The sequence below is a fragment of the Podarcis tiliguerta genome (assembly GCF_965153285.1).
Source record: "Podarcis tiliguerta genome assembly, chromosome: 2".
Taxonomy (NCBI): domain Eukaryota; kingdom Metazoa; phylum Chordata; class Lepidosauria; order Squamata; family Lacertidae; genus Podarcis; species Podarcis tiliguerta.
Genome location: NC_139535.1, coordinates 76,593,643 through 76,607,898, shown reverse-complemented (window position 1 = coordinate 76,607,898; position 14,256 = coordinate 76,593,643). Strand labels below are relative to the sequence as shown.

The 14,256-nt window shown below is 38.2% G+C and overlaps 1 long non-coding RNA gene across 1 annotated transcript; it reads right to left on the bottom strand.

The window, feature by feature from the left end:
* Positions 1–5,908: 5,908 nt before the first annotated feature.
* On the bottom strand, positions 5,909–13,926 carry LOC310670046. Its single transcript, XR_014507496.1, has 3 exons — positions 13,898–13,926; positions 8,271–8,406; positions 5,909–5,955 (listed from the first exon to the last, which is right to left on the bottom strand). It is a non-coding gene; the product is annotated as an uncharacterized lncRNA (long non-coding RNA).
* Positions 13,927–14,256: the final 330 nt, after the last annotated feature.

The window sequence follows — 14,256 nt, the reverse complement described above, 5'->3', positions numbered from 1 at the left end:
ATGCCAGAGAGACACTGCCAGTAAGTGTAGACAATACTGAGTTAAACACATCACTAGGCTGACTTGGTATAGTGCAGCTTTCTATGTTCCTAATTAATATATTGTATGCATTTCACTATATATTCCATTAGTCCAATCCGAAGAAATAGGCAATTGATAGTAAAATATACCAGTTGCTTGAAGACAGCATCGTCCCACAAATACTGTATGCTGTCATTGTAGGAAGAGCAAGGATTTTCTCTGACATTGTGGATTCTTAATCAGAAGGTGTAAAAGTGTGTATGATATATTATTTTACCTGATAAACAATTTGTTCATCCTTTACCATGACTTCCTGACAAGAAAGAAATACTGTTTTAGAGGAGCTCCCCCCCCCCACTAAGCTTTTGATACAACTCCCCCTTTTCTGGAATCCAAATGACTAACTTAAGCTCAGACACATACTTTAACTAGATAAAATCTAGTGTTGTAAAACATTCAAAAATGGCAAAGCATGGCAAAGTGAGTCCAGCAGTTACAAAAAGCTATTATATATGCTCCTCTACATGCCCTGTTGAGTCAACCTGACAAATATATGGTATTATTAATAGAGCTTTTTAAGTAATAGGTGTGTGTCAATTAGTGATCATAGATGCCTTGAGAGGAGTTGGGCAACAATGTGGCCATTTAGATTTCTTCGGCCTCAAACAGTGGGATAAAAACAAAAGATCATATTTGGTGTCTATGGATTGGATTAAAATAATCATCTATAGTAGCAGGAGCCAGCACTACTCATCATCCTGCTAGTGCAATGGGGGTTTCTACTATCTCTTCCCAGTGTGTGCCCATCTCCACCTCCCAAATTGGCTGAGTGGGAGTTGGGAGAACCCAAAGAACAACATAGGAAGGAGGAGAGAGGCAAGTGTTTCATCTGATAAGCATCTTTAGTACACCTGGGTACAGCTCATCAGCCCCAGAGATTTGAATTTATTTAAAGTGGCCCTTACTTACCATCTCTTTTCCTATCTTGGGCTGCAGCCCCCCTCCTTGCATAATTTCTTTTGTTGTCACCAGGTTGGGCACTGCTTTCCTACAGAGACAAAGTAGGTATTGAGCAATTCTGCCTTCTGCCTATCACCCAATAGCATTTATCTGCACACAGGACCTACTACTTGCTTTTTTTTCTTCCTTCTCCTTCAAACTTAGCCCAAAAATCTTTTTAAAATTGTATTTAACCTGCCTTGCAAGCCTGAGTTCATTCTGAGCTTTGGCCCACCTGACCTTCTTCCTGCAGCTGTTTGCTAGTTGTATATACTCCTCCTTTGTGATTTCCTTTTTCTTCCATTTCTTATACATGCCCTTAAATCTCAGCTCATCTGTCAGCTCCTTATGCAGCCACACCAGTTTCTTTAGATGCCTCCCACTTTTCTTGTTGGAATTGTCTGCATTTGTGCTTTCAATATTTCACCTTCAAGAAACTCCCACCCAACATGGACTCCGTTCTCTTATTTCTAATGATGGAATCTCACCCACCAGCTCCTTAAGCTTTTTGAAATTATTGATTTCCAGAAGAAAAGTGCACATCTGAATACAATGAATGGTTGTGTAATTTATACTGGTGTAGGAATCAAAGATACCAAATCTCCATTTCTTTAAACTTTTAGTCATAATTTTGTTCTCTGGCTTTTAATTTAAAATTCACATTCAGTGATTGTAGCCATGCAACAACAAGCACTGATGGGGAGCTGAGCATCTTGAGGATTATGTTGGCAAACACTGTTAAATTGAGTTTGTCATCTTGGTGTGAATGTATCAGAATTATGTTTGCTCTTAAATGTATTCCCATCAACATGCAATGAAACTTTAAGTATCATAATATCCTGTGTGTGTAATTCCTACAGGAACGTGTTTTGTGCCTCTGCTGATTAGCAGAGCCTTTACTGATCTAAAAGTGAGATGAGAATATGTCTTTGGAAATGGACAGGTAGTCCGATTGATTCCTGGGTTAATTTAAATGATATAAAAAGGGGCATCAAAGGATTAGTCAAAAACCTTTTTTAATATCCTTAGGATTTCATTCAGTGCTGTAATTTTTAATCCATAGAAGGATTCAGAGAGAATACTCATGTGGTGAAAACTGAAGCAGAAATTGTAAGAGAGAGTGCATAGAAAGAAAAACTGTCAAGCGTTTATATCGAGGGACAAGCCAAACCAAATGAAGATGTGAAGTAGTCCAAGAGTGAGGCACTGCCATAAATAGATTCTAGTGTGATGTTTAGCATTGTTTCCAAATGTGTTTCTGCCGTGTGGCCTGTGGATCATGAATTTATATATTATTGATTTATTTCAGTAGCTTTCTCTCCTGCCTTTCTACATCAAAGCGTATTTAAGGTGACTCAAAATAAAACAGCTACAATTCATAAAATAAAAATTACAAATGCTATGCAACAATAAAACAGTAAAAGCAGCTGTTAAAACATAATGGAAAGGCCAAATTAGGACAAGACTCCCTGGAATAAAATAATCTTCGCCACCTGCCAAAATGTGGGTAGCGACAGAGTCAAGTAGTGCTTCTCCTTAGGCAAGCTGTTCCACAATCTGGCATCACAACTGAGAAGGTAACCATGCTGAATCTCAGCCAGTAAGAGGAAGGTATCCATAACCGAGAGGAGTTCTAGGTATGTTTGCTAGAGATGATGTTTCCAAAGGCAATTAGCTTAAGATGCAACCAAGTAAAAATAAAGCATAGAGCAAAGCCAGAAATTTGAACTGAGCTCTGAAACAAACTCATAACCAGTACAGGTGGTTAAAGATCATAGTAATATGATCCAATCTTCTGGTCTTTGCCATAACTCTGGCAACCACATTCTGGATCAAACTGAAATTCCCATGCTTTCTTCAAAGACAGCCCCAAATGGAGTGTATTATATTAATCTAACCTGGAAGTAACTAGATGCTGGGTTTGGCTTTTCAAGGTAAGAATGCAGGTGCCATAGCAGTTAAGGTGATTAAATGGCACTCTGGGTCACCAATCACACCTGAACATCCAGTAGAAGTGCTGGACCCAGAAGCCCCCTTAAGCTGCAAACTTGCTTCTTCAGTGGGAGTTTCCCTGTATCACCAGGTCCTCAAGGAACTACACCCCTGTCCTGGTCCTGATTAAGATTCAGTTTTTATACCCTTATCCAATCCCAAACAGCCCTAAACACTTACATATCTCCTACGTATCTCTTCCATAGTGCTCCAATATATCGCTGTGGGGTATAAAGATTCCCCCCTCAGATATTGCATCAAATGTTAAAAAATGAATGGAAAAGTTATTTGCAGCCCCACTGGCTCTACTTTTTACATAACTTTTGCATTGGCTCTTGTTAGTGCCACAATCAAATGTTTGTAGCATTCCCAGATCAGGAAGACATAAAGGACAGGAGAAGAGAAACATACCATTCTATTTGTAATCTGCAGTGATGGGGGGCGGGGAAGCAAAATTAACTGTAAACCAGATTGAAATGCGAAGTGAAAATGCCATTTGCAAGACAAGATCTGAAATACTTTATCTATCCATTAAGCCAATATTATACACAATATTACATAATACAGTGGTACCTTGGGTTAAGTATTTAATTCATTCAGGACATCGTTCTTAACCTGAAACTGTTCTTAACCTGAAGCACCACTTTAGTTAATGGGGCCTCCTGCTGCTGCTGCGCCGCCGGAGCACGATTTCTGTTCTCATCCTGAAGCAAAGTTTTTAACCCGAGGTACTATTTCTGGGTTAGCGAAGTCTGTAACCTGAAGCGTATGTAACCCAAGGTACCACTGTATTAGGAATATTTATCTAATTTGAAATAGGTTTTTTGGCTTGTGGGATGACTGCAGCACACTGTGATACAAATGTGCGTTGCAAATTACAAATGACTACATTTTAACACTTGGGAAAGAAAGAATTTAAATTCCCAGAGCTTCCATTTTAGCAGACTGCTGGCAAACATCACCAAGAATAAATTCCATGGAATAACAACTATATGATTTAAATTATGCAGACATCTTGAAAATAGCCAACTTTAAATGCAATGATGGATGTATGCAACTGTAGGCGAGTTTGGTATCCAAAACGAAAGTTACTTTCTGGCAGCTTTCAGCTCCATTCATCATAAGTAAGAAACATAATCCTGCAGTTGCCTGATACCCATGATGCGTAGTGTTGGACAAGCTTCCCTCTGTACTGTTTATAAATTCCCATATCTCTCAAATTTGTAAGTCCCTGCATTACAGAAATCAGACTCAGACTGTGCATCGCCCAAATTCTGGAGATCAAACCCAGCAGTCTCCTTGACCCACCCTCTGTCAACTGCATTTGGCGACAACACCAAAGCAAGATGGATGGATGCAATTCAGTGTTTGAAGGTCTTGTTCACAGGCAGTTGTAAAGTTGCTGGTGAAGAAAAGTTTTAGCACAGCAGGATTCTTCAATAACCCAGCTACAATCTAGCTCACAATAAGGGGACAGATACAGGTTGGCAAGTTGTGGTTTTAGTAGCAATGTTAAAAGGTCTGCCTGTGGTTATTTTTAATGCCTGAAGGCAAGAAAATAGCCAGGCATTTGTTAATGAAAACTGAAGCTGATCAATGACATAACGTAGTCTCCATTCACAACTCCTACCTGAATCCTGAATCCTGGACCAATTGCAATTGCCCATTTTTGAAAGTAGCCCAGTGTTGTTGTGGTGGTTGACAATAATGTTGATGGCATCATCAGTTGATCTGTATGTCACTTTTCCATAGGAAACAATGTCCAAAGTAGTTCATGCATCAGACTAGAACAACTGAATAAAATAAAACATTTAAAGAAAACTTATTAACAATTACAAGACAAATCGGCAACATTTAAATAGTCATAGGAACAGCATATCAACAGGCCAGTCAAAACATATAATGTTAATTCAATATAACACTAAGATACTGGCACCTTTTTTTCTTAAAAAAATGCAATGAAACAAACCATATTTCAAATCAGGAAGTGTCAAGTTTCAATGTCACCTCTGCCATGACGTCACTCTGGGCTTGCCCATACTTCCTCTTGTCCCACTGTTTCCAACAGGAGAAAACTGCTCTCTAGCGTTCAGTCGGTGCAAATGGCAATTTAGGTTTTCCTTAGATTGCCATTTGTTCCAAACTATCTCTAAAGAGCAGTTTTTCCCTTGGAAAGGAGTGGGGCCTAGAAAGTGCAGATCAAGCAGAAAACCACTTAGACTCGTGCTTTCTTGGCACAGCAGAAGCAGAAGTGTGGATGAGACCTCTGTCACAGCCTCACCCCCCCCCCCCGCCACCGCCACCCCAGCTGCAATATGGGGGATAATAACATAGACTTACCTTACAAATTTGTCATAAGGATTTCAACTAGATAATATGTGTGACACATTTTTATCACCTGAAAATACTATACAAGTATTAACTACTACTACTATTATTATTATTATTAGCAATGAAAAACAGTGGACAAGGACAAATAGTAGCAAAAATGATGGCTAAAATCCAATAGTGTCCATTAGAGAGCAGAAGGGAACACAGCTCCACCTTCTTCTCCTTTCCCCTTGGGACTCCCAAAATCTGCTGGTAGTAGGGGTAGTAGCAGGGTGGTATGGGGATCCTCTGAAACATCTTGGGACAAAAGAGAGGAAGCAGGGATGCATTTGCACACCTTTATGTTTTTAATAAGACATATTGGGCAAAGTCTTATTCAAAGCTGTCCCCTAAACAAGACCACCACTGCCATTGGAATGGGCCAGCAGAGAAGCAGGGAACCAGGGAACCAGACCTTACAAAACTCATAGCAAAGTGCATATCTGGGGTGGGCAAATCAGTTTCCTTTGAGTCTAGTTCATTTTCTCATATGTTTACCCAACATTCTGTTGACTTGTAATGTGAGCCCATGTTCAGTTCTTGGCACTGCAGGGAGGGCTGGGAAAGCTCTGCCTGAAACCACAAAAAGCCACTGTGAGTCAATATAGGAATACAAAGCTAGTTGGACCCTTCAGTTTGATTTTTGTATAAGTTGGCTTCTTGTGTACTTTTCTGTCTTCTCACAGAGTTGTTTTGTGTAATATTGTATTTAAAGTTTTTGTGGGGGTTTTTCATCTTGTTTTGCATGCATTCATGTATATATGCATAACTGAGTGACCGTATTCCATTTCCCTTTCGCTCTTAATCTTCTTAAGCATCCCACAGGAATTCTCTCTAGGTACTGAGAATGCAGTTCGGACTGCATCCTGCTGCTTTGTCTCTGCAAGTGTTTTCCCATCATTATGCTCTGTACCTATCACAACGGTACCTTTTGTAGCCATATTCCTCCTTACCTACCTGCCCCTCAACCTATGCATGCTGTCTGGTTTTTCTCTTTTGATGTTTATTTTTTATTTTATTTGGCCTTTCCCCCCATACTGCAGCACAGTCCACGGGACTCATCAGTACATCACCTTTTCCTTTCTGCTTTTTGTCTCCTCAAAGAAACATCACTTTGCATTTGAAAGCCTATGTTGCTTTGTCCAAACATGTTAGTGGTGAAATTATTCCCTTCCTAACTGAACTGGTTGTCCAGATGAGATGAGAAAGGATATACTCTTACATCTAAATAAGCATGGTTTTATATGTAAGAGAGACACAAGCATATATATTTTAATATATTTTTTTTAAAAAAGATTGAAAACCCATATTTTTACAAGAGATGAGAACGGTTACTGCATTTAGAGAATTGCAAAAGCCAGCAGACAACAAAATTTTGATCGGTAAGCCTCAGTAAGCAGGGAATGGACTGCATAGTTTTGACAAGTAATTCATACAATTCAAATTCCTAAAGCAGCCCTAAATCTATCTTAGAGGCGATAAGAGCATGAATGACAGGCCAGGTCTGATCTTTCTCGGAAAGGGCACAGTTGGCATATTAGAGTTGTTTTTAAGCACACACACTCCTAACCACTGCCATCACCAGAGCATCGCTAGTACTTCCACTGTGAACCTTTTGCTTCAAGAGAACTGCAACCCCATTCAGATCAGGCTGAGTACAACAGTTCCCTCAATCAATAGCCCTTCTATCTTGTTTGCATTAAGCTACAGCTTGCTTACCCTAAGCCAATTCAACATTGCTATCAAACACCGATTCAAAATGTCCATAGAATGCCTGGGATCAAAAGGTGGAAATGCAAGATATTTCTGAGTATAATACACATACAGATAATATCCCAGCCCAAATCTCTTGATGATATCTTCCAGTAGTTTCAAGTACAGTGGTACCTCGGGTTACAGATGCTTCAGGATACAGACTCCGCTAACCCAGAAATAGTACCTCAGGTTAAGAACTTTGCTTCAGGATGAGAACAGAAATCGTGCTCCGGTGGTGCAGCAGCAGAGGGAGGCCCCATTAGCTACAGTGCTACCTCAGGTTAAGAACAGTTTCAGGTTAAAAATGGACCTCCAGAACGAAATAAGTTCTTAACCTGAGGTACCACTGTAAATGCACCACTTAATAAACCAATAGCTACTGGGTGAAGCAACAGTCTTCCAGCTCCACTCACGAGGACCTACCTCCAAGTAGGACTTGAGCTGTTTCAAAACATATACACATATACACATATGTATATACACATATCCCAATCCTGTCCCACAGAGATGGTTCAAAGTAGATTGTATGAAAGCCACTAAGAGATCTAGGAAGATCAACATGGTTTCATTATTTTTCTCTGGCAAAAGTTATCCCCAGGGTGATCAAAGCAGTTTCTGTTCTGAACCAAGATGGAAATGCCGTATTCTTCCGTCTATAAGATGCCCCCCATGTATAAGACACCCCCTATTTGGGGGGGGTCAGATTTAAGAAAGTGGGGGGAGATGTATCAATATATAAGACGCCCCCTAATTTTTGATATTATTTTTTAGGGGGGAAACCTAGTCTTATACACTGAAAAATACGGTAATTAGTTTCAGCCAAGAACATGGAGCTGTTTTTCCACTTCACGCTTTATCGCCTTACCCAGAAAAGGCAAATTTGATACTGTGTGATTGTTATATAACCAACCAGATCAAGTCATTTTTTTTCTTTTTCAGGACAGGTTTTATTGTAGCCTCCTTCAGGACTATTGGAACCTCAACCTCCCACAGTGAGAAATATATCATTTCTGTGACCCAGCTGGTAATAAATGCTTAACTGTGGGAGGGGAAATTCCAATAGCCCTTGCAGCAATATGTAAATGCTGTAATTTCCATTTTTAATATTAGGAATAATAATGAATATTATTTACATTTTATGCTATTAGGCCGGATTGCATGCCATGTTGACGGTTCTCTTCTTCAGATCATCTCCTTTTAGCTGTACTTGACTAGAGCCTGTGGCAATTAGCTTTATATGTTTACATGTTACCTTATGATCACCACCATCTGTGTAGAAAATGAGACACCTGTTAAATTTAGATGTACATGTACATTTCTAGCATAATGTGAAAATACCTTGAGGAGACAAGGGAAGTATGCAAATCTTTTTACTTCTGAAGATTACATTCTGACTGTGGTTTCTTTCAAGTCTGTTCCATAGCTGTTCTTGGTTCAGTATTCTTAGTTTTTTCTTGCTTTACTTGGTCATGTTAATATATTTTAGAATGTTGAAGCCCACTTTTGGCCAAAGTTGCCAATCTACCCCTTCTCTTTGTATTTCCATTTTGAGATAAAGCCATAACTATTTTATGTTAATATTATGTACAAGTATGACAATACAGTGTTATATGACTCTGTTAAATGTTCTTTCCATTTGCCTTGTCAATGTGATAAGGAATTCTACCCCTTCTCTTTGTACCAGATTTCAACTGTCTGTAACAGCATAGTAGCCTAAAGTTACATTGTGTTCATTGTCTCCGAAAAAATAAGCGTTGGAATAGAGCTCATCAAAAGGATACATAATACTGTATATCAAACCCTCTGAAACATTTCCTGTCTACGCTAACGTGAACAGTTATCATTCTGAATCTGAACCCAGCAAGCTAACAATCAAATTCGCACAGAGGCCACTGTTCACTGATTGTTTTGAACAACGTTAGTGGGGGTTTTATCTTGCAAATAAGGAACATATCTATTTGTAATTTTTTTAAGGGCACTTTCAGAAAACTGATATGGGAATGTACATGAAGAATAGTTATATTGTTCTGACTACTTAAATCCATACTGATAACCTAAACATGATTGCCCCGTATCTAAAGTTAGAGTCAATACCAAATTTGGTCACAATATTTCAGCTTTAGCAGAATTATCCAAGGCCTTTGGTTTTATACTGATGTTTTTGGAAGAAAGGTAAACTAGTTCTGATACAATTATTAAAATATTAGGTCCTACACTTACTCTACATGGCAGGTAAAAAAGAATCAAGGTGAATTTTCAGGATACTGATTTTATAAAGCAATTTAGAAGAAAACTTAAATGAGTTGAGATATAAAGTCAAGCAAATTTCTCAAAACAGTGAAGGTGGGAATAGTATACATCCCTACTCAATTTTAGCATAAAATTAGTATTTGATCATTAATAACAAACAAATATTTGAACAGCAAATAATTTTTGTTGTTACTAAACCAATGGAAGCTTTATTAAGCTACTAAAATGCACATGTTTAACTGTATCTGCAATTCACATAGAAAGTGGGAAGAGAGGTTGAATTGGATTTCAAGAGCAAATGTGGCATACCAGTAATGGTGCTGAACCTTTCCCCCTATCAGCAGATCCTCAGACCCTATTCTTTATGCGATTGGGAAATATTTCGGTTCAGATACACAGATGTGCTGTAGTTTAGTTTGGCTGTCATATTGGAGCAAAAAAGGCCATAAAATTCTTCTAAGTCAGTTAAATTGTAGAGCGGGATTCACTTAACCAGCCCTGTCAGAATAAACCCTGTGCAAGGACTTCCTTTTGCACAATGGTTTCCCCCCTTCCCCTTATAGACCCCCAAAATTGGTTCTGGGGGGGGGGGTCAGGAGAACCCCTAGAACAGTGCATGGGCGAAGGACATTGAGGGTCGTTCCATATGGCAAGCTGAAGGGATGTAAGACAACAAGATCTCTGACATCTAGAAAATAATGAACCATCTCATGATTTCCTCCCATTACATAGCCAGATAACTTTATAACAGTATTATTTTAAAGGTGTAAAGTGTGATCTGGGGACAAGGCCTTCTTCATTAAGACTATTTAGGACTCAAATATGTCTGGAGAAAGTACTGGTTGCAGGCACATGAATCAGTCAAACAACCATTGCTCACTTGTTGCTGAAAATCACTAGTTAAAAAGGGCATATTTATGTAGTCAATGAATATATTGAAATGTTTACAAATAAATCTGCTTCAGAATAACTGCAGTTGTGGGAATGAGGAACTGAGAATATTTTTGTCTTACATAAATAATAATAATCCACAATGCTTCTGTTACTGATATAAAACCATAATGCAACAGAAGGCAATTTTTAAAACAAGAAGTCCGACGGGGATGAGCATGCTAGCTCACCTCCTCCTTGCTGCCATCCGACATGTGGAGGGCAATTGTGCTCTCCATGTGTTTTAAAGACCTGTGTTTTCAGCATCCCCAGAAGCAGTGATGGGTGGAATGTCAGCCAGTTAATTGAAGGTGAATTCTGATAAGACAGAGGAGTTATATGTTATTGGTTTGGAGAGGTTTGGAGGTGGGCTGATCTAGATAGAGTTGCATTCCCATGAAGATGACTTGGAAACATCTACTGGTACAAAGGCAGCAGCCAGATTGCTGGCTGGGGTTCTATTTAGAACTCACATAACAACTATTCCAAAACAGTGCACTGGCTGCCAGTTTGTTTCTGCATCTGGTTCAAGATGCCCACCCTATTGTTTAACGTGCAAAATGATTTAAACCCATATTTCTGAAATATTGCATCTTTTCCTACAGAATCACCTGGATATTAAGACAGCAGGGGCTCTCTAGAGGTTTGGAAAGTGGCAGGTCAGGAAAGGGCCTTCTCTAAGTTGTAGAAGGTATAACTGGCACCGTCATGGTATGTCTTTCATTATATGCTGAAGACATACCACTTCACTGTGACCTTTGATACATTTGTATATTCTTCTAACCTGACCTAGGACCATTTGGTGGAGGTAAGAAAACAATGACTACAGCAGCCACCACCACCACAACCTTTAATTTGACATATTAAATAAAATAATGGACATGTGAAGAGGTACAAGGGAATATCTACATAAGCAGAGATATAGACTGGATATAGTTAATGCATTTATAATATACCCTACACTTTAGGTTTACAGGACAGAGAAAACATATATACTAAAACCCCAAGTTAACAGTAAAAAAACACAACTAAACAGAATATATACATAATATCAGTAAAAATTTAGAATATAAATCACTGCAAAATCATAACAGCCCAACTAAAAGGCAGAGGCAGAAAGGAAAGACCATTCTCAGTTCTCCTGCACCACCCACACCTGCTGACAAAATGAGGATATTATGTGCATATTTATGGACTCAAAACATTAAAATGTTATTGTCTTTGTTGTCCTCATCTATAATATTTCCCTTTGCCTTTTCGTTACAAAGTGAAGAAAACATTGGATAATGAAAACAATCTTTGACTACAAACGTCTTAGATGTAGCTTCTCCCCCCCCCCACCCCCCATCTTTTAAAACTCTTGCTCAGAGCTCAGACTCAACTGAAAGACTTAGATGGTAATTGCTAGACTCTTGGATGTTAATGTTCAAAGCTTTTGTATCTTTTCGGCATTTGAAGACACAAGTCACTAGGTACAATGCAGCAGATGACATGCAAGGGTGTTAGAAAAATCATTTCTATAAATTAATTACCATTACTAGCTTTCATATTCTTTATTAATCTAGAAAAAACAAACATCAGAATAAACAAAAAGTTAAGTTATACTATGACATTACATTAATTTAATTTAAAGGGTAGCCCCATTACGTAAGATAGGTAAGTTTAAAAATACTTTGGTGTATCAGTTTGGACAGACTTAATAAACTCAACACCTTCACTGAAGGTTGAAATCATCTTCACTTTATATGATTTAATTTTGCAATTATTTTGCTTATTAATTTCACTTTCTGTATTTCAGATCCAATGGCATAAAGGCTTTCATTATGATTTTTTGTCTCTGTGGAGGACTGCCACTATTAAGATATGTGGGGAATTTTGTCCACTTACGCACCTTTCGTTTTACTTCTAGGTGTATGATCCTACCTTTTATTTATAAAACTCCGTATTTAATTGGATATAAACCTTCAATACAGTTTAAATATTTTTTACCAGTTTTTCCTAATCCTAATCCATTTAATTGAACTACACCACATGAAAACACTAATGTCAGTCTGATGGACTTCCTCCGGCTTTTCTCTGAAGTCTTCCTTCTAGTCTGGTGCTTGAAGACCAGTACACGGTTTCAAAGATATCACAGTTGCCTCCTCTGGGAAATCTTCCTGCTTCCCAAAGATCAATGTCATCCTGCCACTGTGGCCTCAAGCAATCCTGGAAAACTGTCTCCAAAGTCTTCCTGTCTCAGCTCCTGTCTTCAATGGTTTTCAACTTGCCTTCTGCCTTTTCTTACAATCTTCAGTCCCTTCTCCTTTTGACTGTCCTCCCATTACATTCTCTCTTATCAAAAACCATCAGATTTTCACTGAAATTCCAAACCCTTATTGCTCTATGACTAAGGACCAATGATTCTGAGTAAAATGTCCACTAAAGGGCCTATTACTATCCAATCCTTTTCAATTCTCCTGGTACGATTAAAAGCAAGATTCTGCTGTTAAGTATCATAATGGGAAACTTCACAAGCATGTAGCCACCTCTTTTGAGACTGTATCAGCCTTGCTTCTTCTTGGCAGGCTGCCAACTGAGCACCCACCCCTACCAACCTGTATCAATTCAGAAGTGAATTGCCAGTTAATCTCTTCACTCTTTACAAAACAATGAGTCTTTATAACAAAACAACACTGGTGTTTTTAAATTTTCCCTCACAATATAACCATTTCCTCATACAACATTTGTCTTAGCTGTTACAGCAATATAGTTATATTTACCCCAAAACAAAAACTTGAAAACCTAAACCTAAACAGATGAAGTATACCACTTGCGTGTGAGCTAGAAAAAGTGCTTGATTTGTATAGAGCTACCCTTCAACGATTCAAGTAGTGTGTGTGTGTGTGTGTGTGTGTGTGTGTGTATGCTAACCATGTTGAGTCACTTCTGTGTTTGGCACAGAGTTGGTGAATACAATTATTTTTTTTTAGAAGGCAGTATCTACAAGAGAACCTGAATATTTAACACTGTCTTGTTTAGGATGCTTAAATGCCAAGATGGTCGTTGTTTCCTTGAAACCTGTTCTCATGTACTTTCCTCTTAAAAATAAATTGATTTTGGATTTTTTTAAACGTAGGAATTGGCTCTCAAGAGCCCAATAAAAGTGTTCTCTTTAAAAAGCCTTAAACACCCGCATTACCTTATTTTGCTTATTCAGTGGATCTAATAAAATCTGGATGCTTTGAAGTATTGATTGGTGTAAAAGTGGTTTAGTGGCAGAATCATTACTTTTTTAATCTTGGGACTGCCAACCCTTACTCTTTTCAACCTTAGTTCAGGTTCTTCTATTAAGGACTGCCATTACTAATTGTTTTTACACATTGCTGGGACATTTCTAGTTCAAAAAGTTTTAAGTTCTTCAACAATATCTTAGTGTCTGCATTCTTGAGACAATCCTTTTTAAAAAAAACTTGATATATGGTGGCATGGATAAACAGAATGTAAGAAAAGTAGCAGGTAAAGATAAAATATAAATATGGACTTTCTGATTAAATTTTTAACTATTAATCATTGTTGCAAGTTGCTTTTTGTCTCATACCTGGAACTGGTGTTACTATCCCATCTTCTTTGTCACAATGAAAACATAGTCCATGTTTGAGCTTCCATGACTACAGTTACACGAATTCACCAGAATTCTGAAGAAAAGGTCATAGAGGGATGATACGTCAAAAAGAATATAATTAACAGTCAGAAAGATTAATATCAATGGTATTTAGTGAAATTGCCTTTTAGAGGAACACTCATCTATTACTTTGATACTTAACACTTTCTTGCTGCTATAATGTTAGTTCGCTCTAAAAGCTTAAAAATATAGTCTCCTGTGACAGGGTGTCACACAATAAGCAAGCAGAAATCGGGGTTGTTAAGATAGTCAGTCACATTTGTCATAATATATGT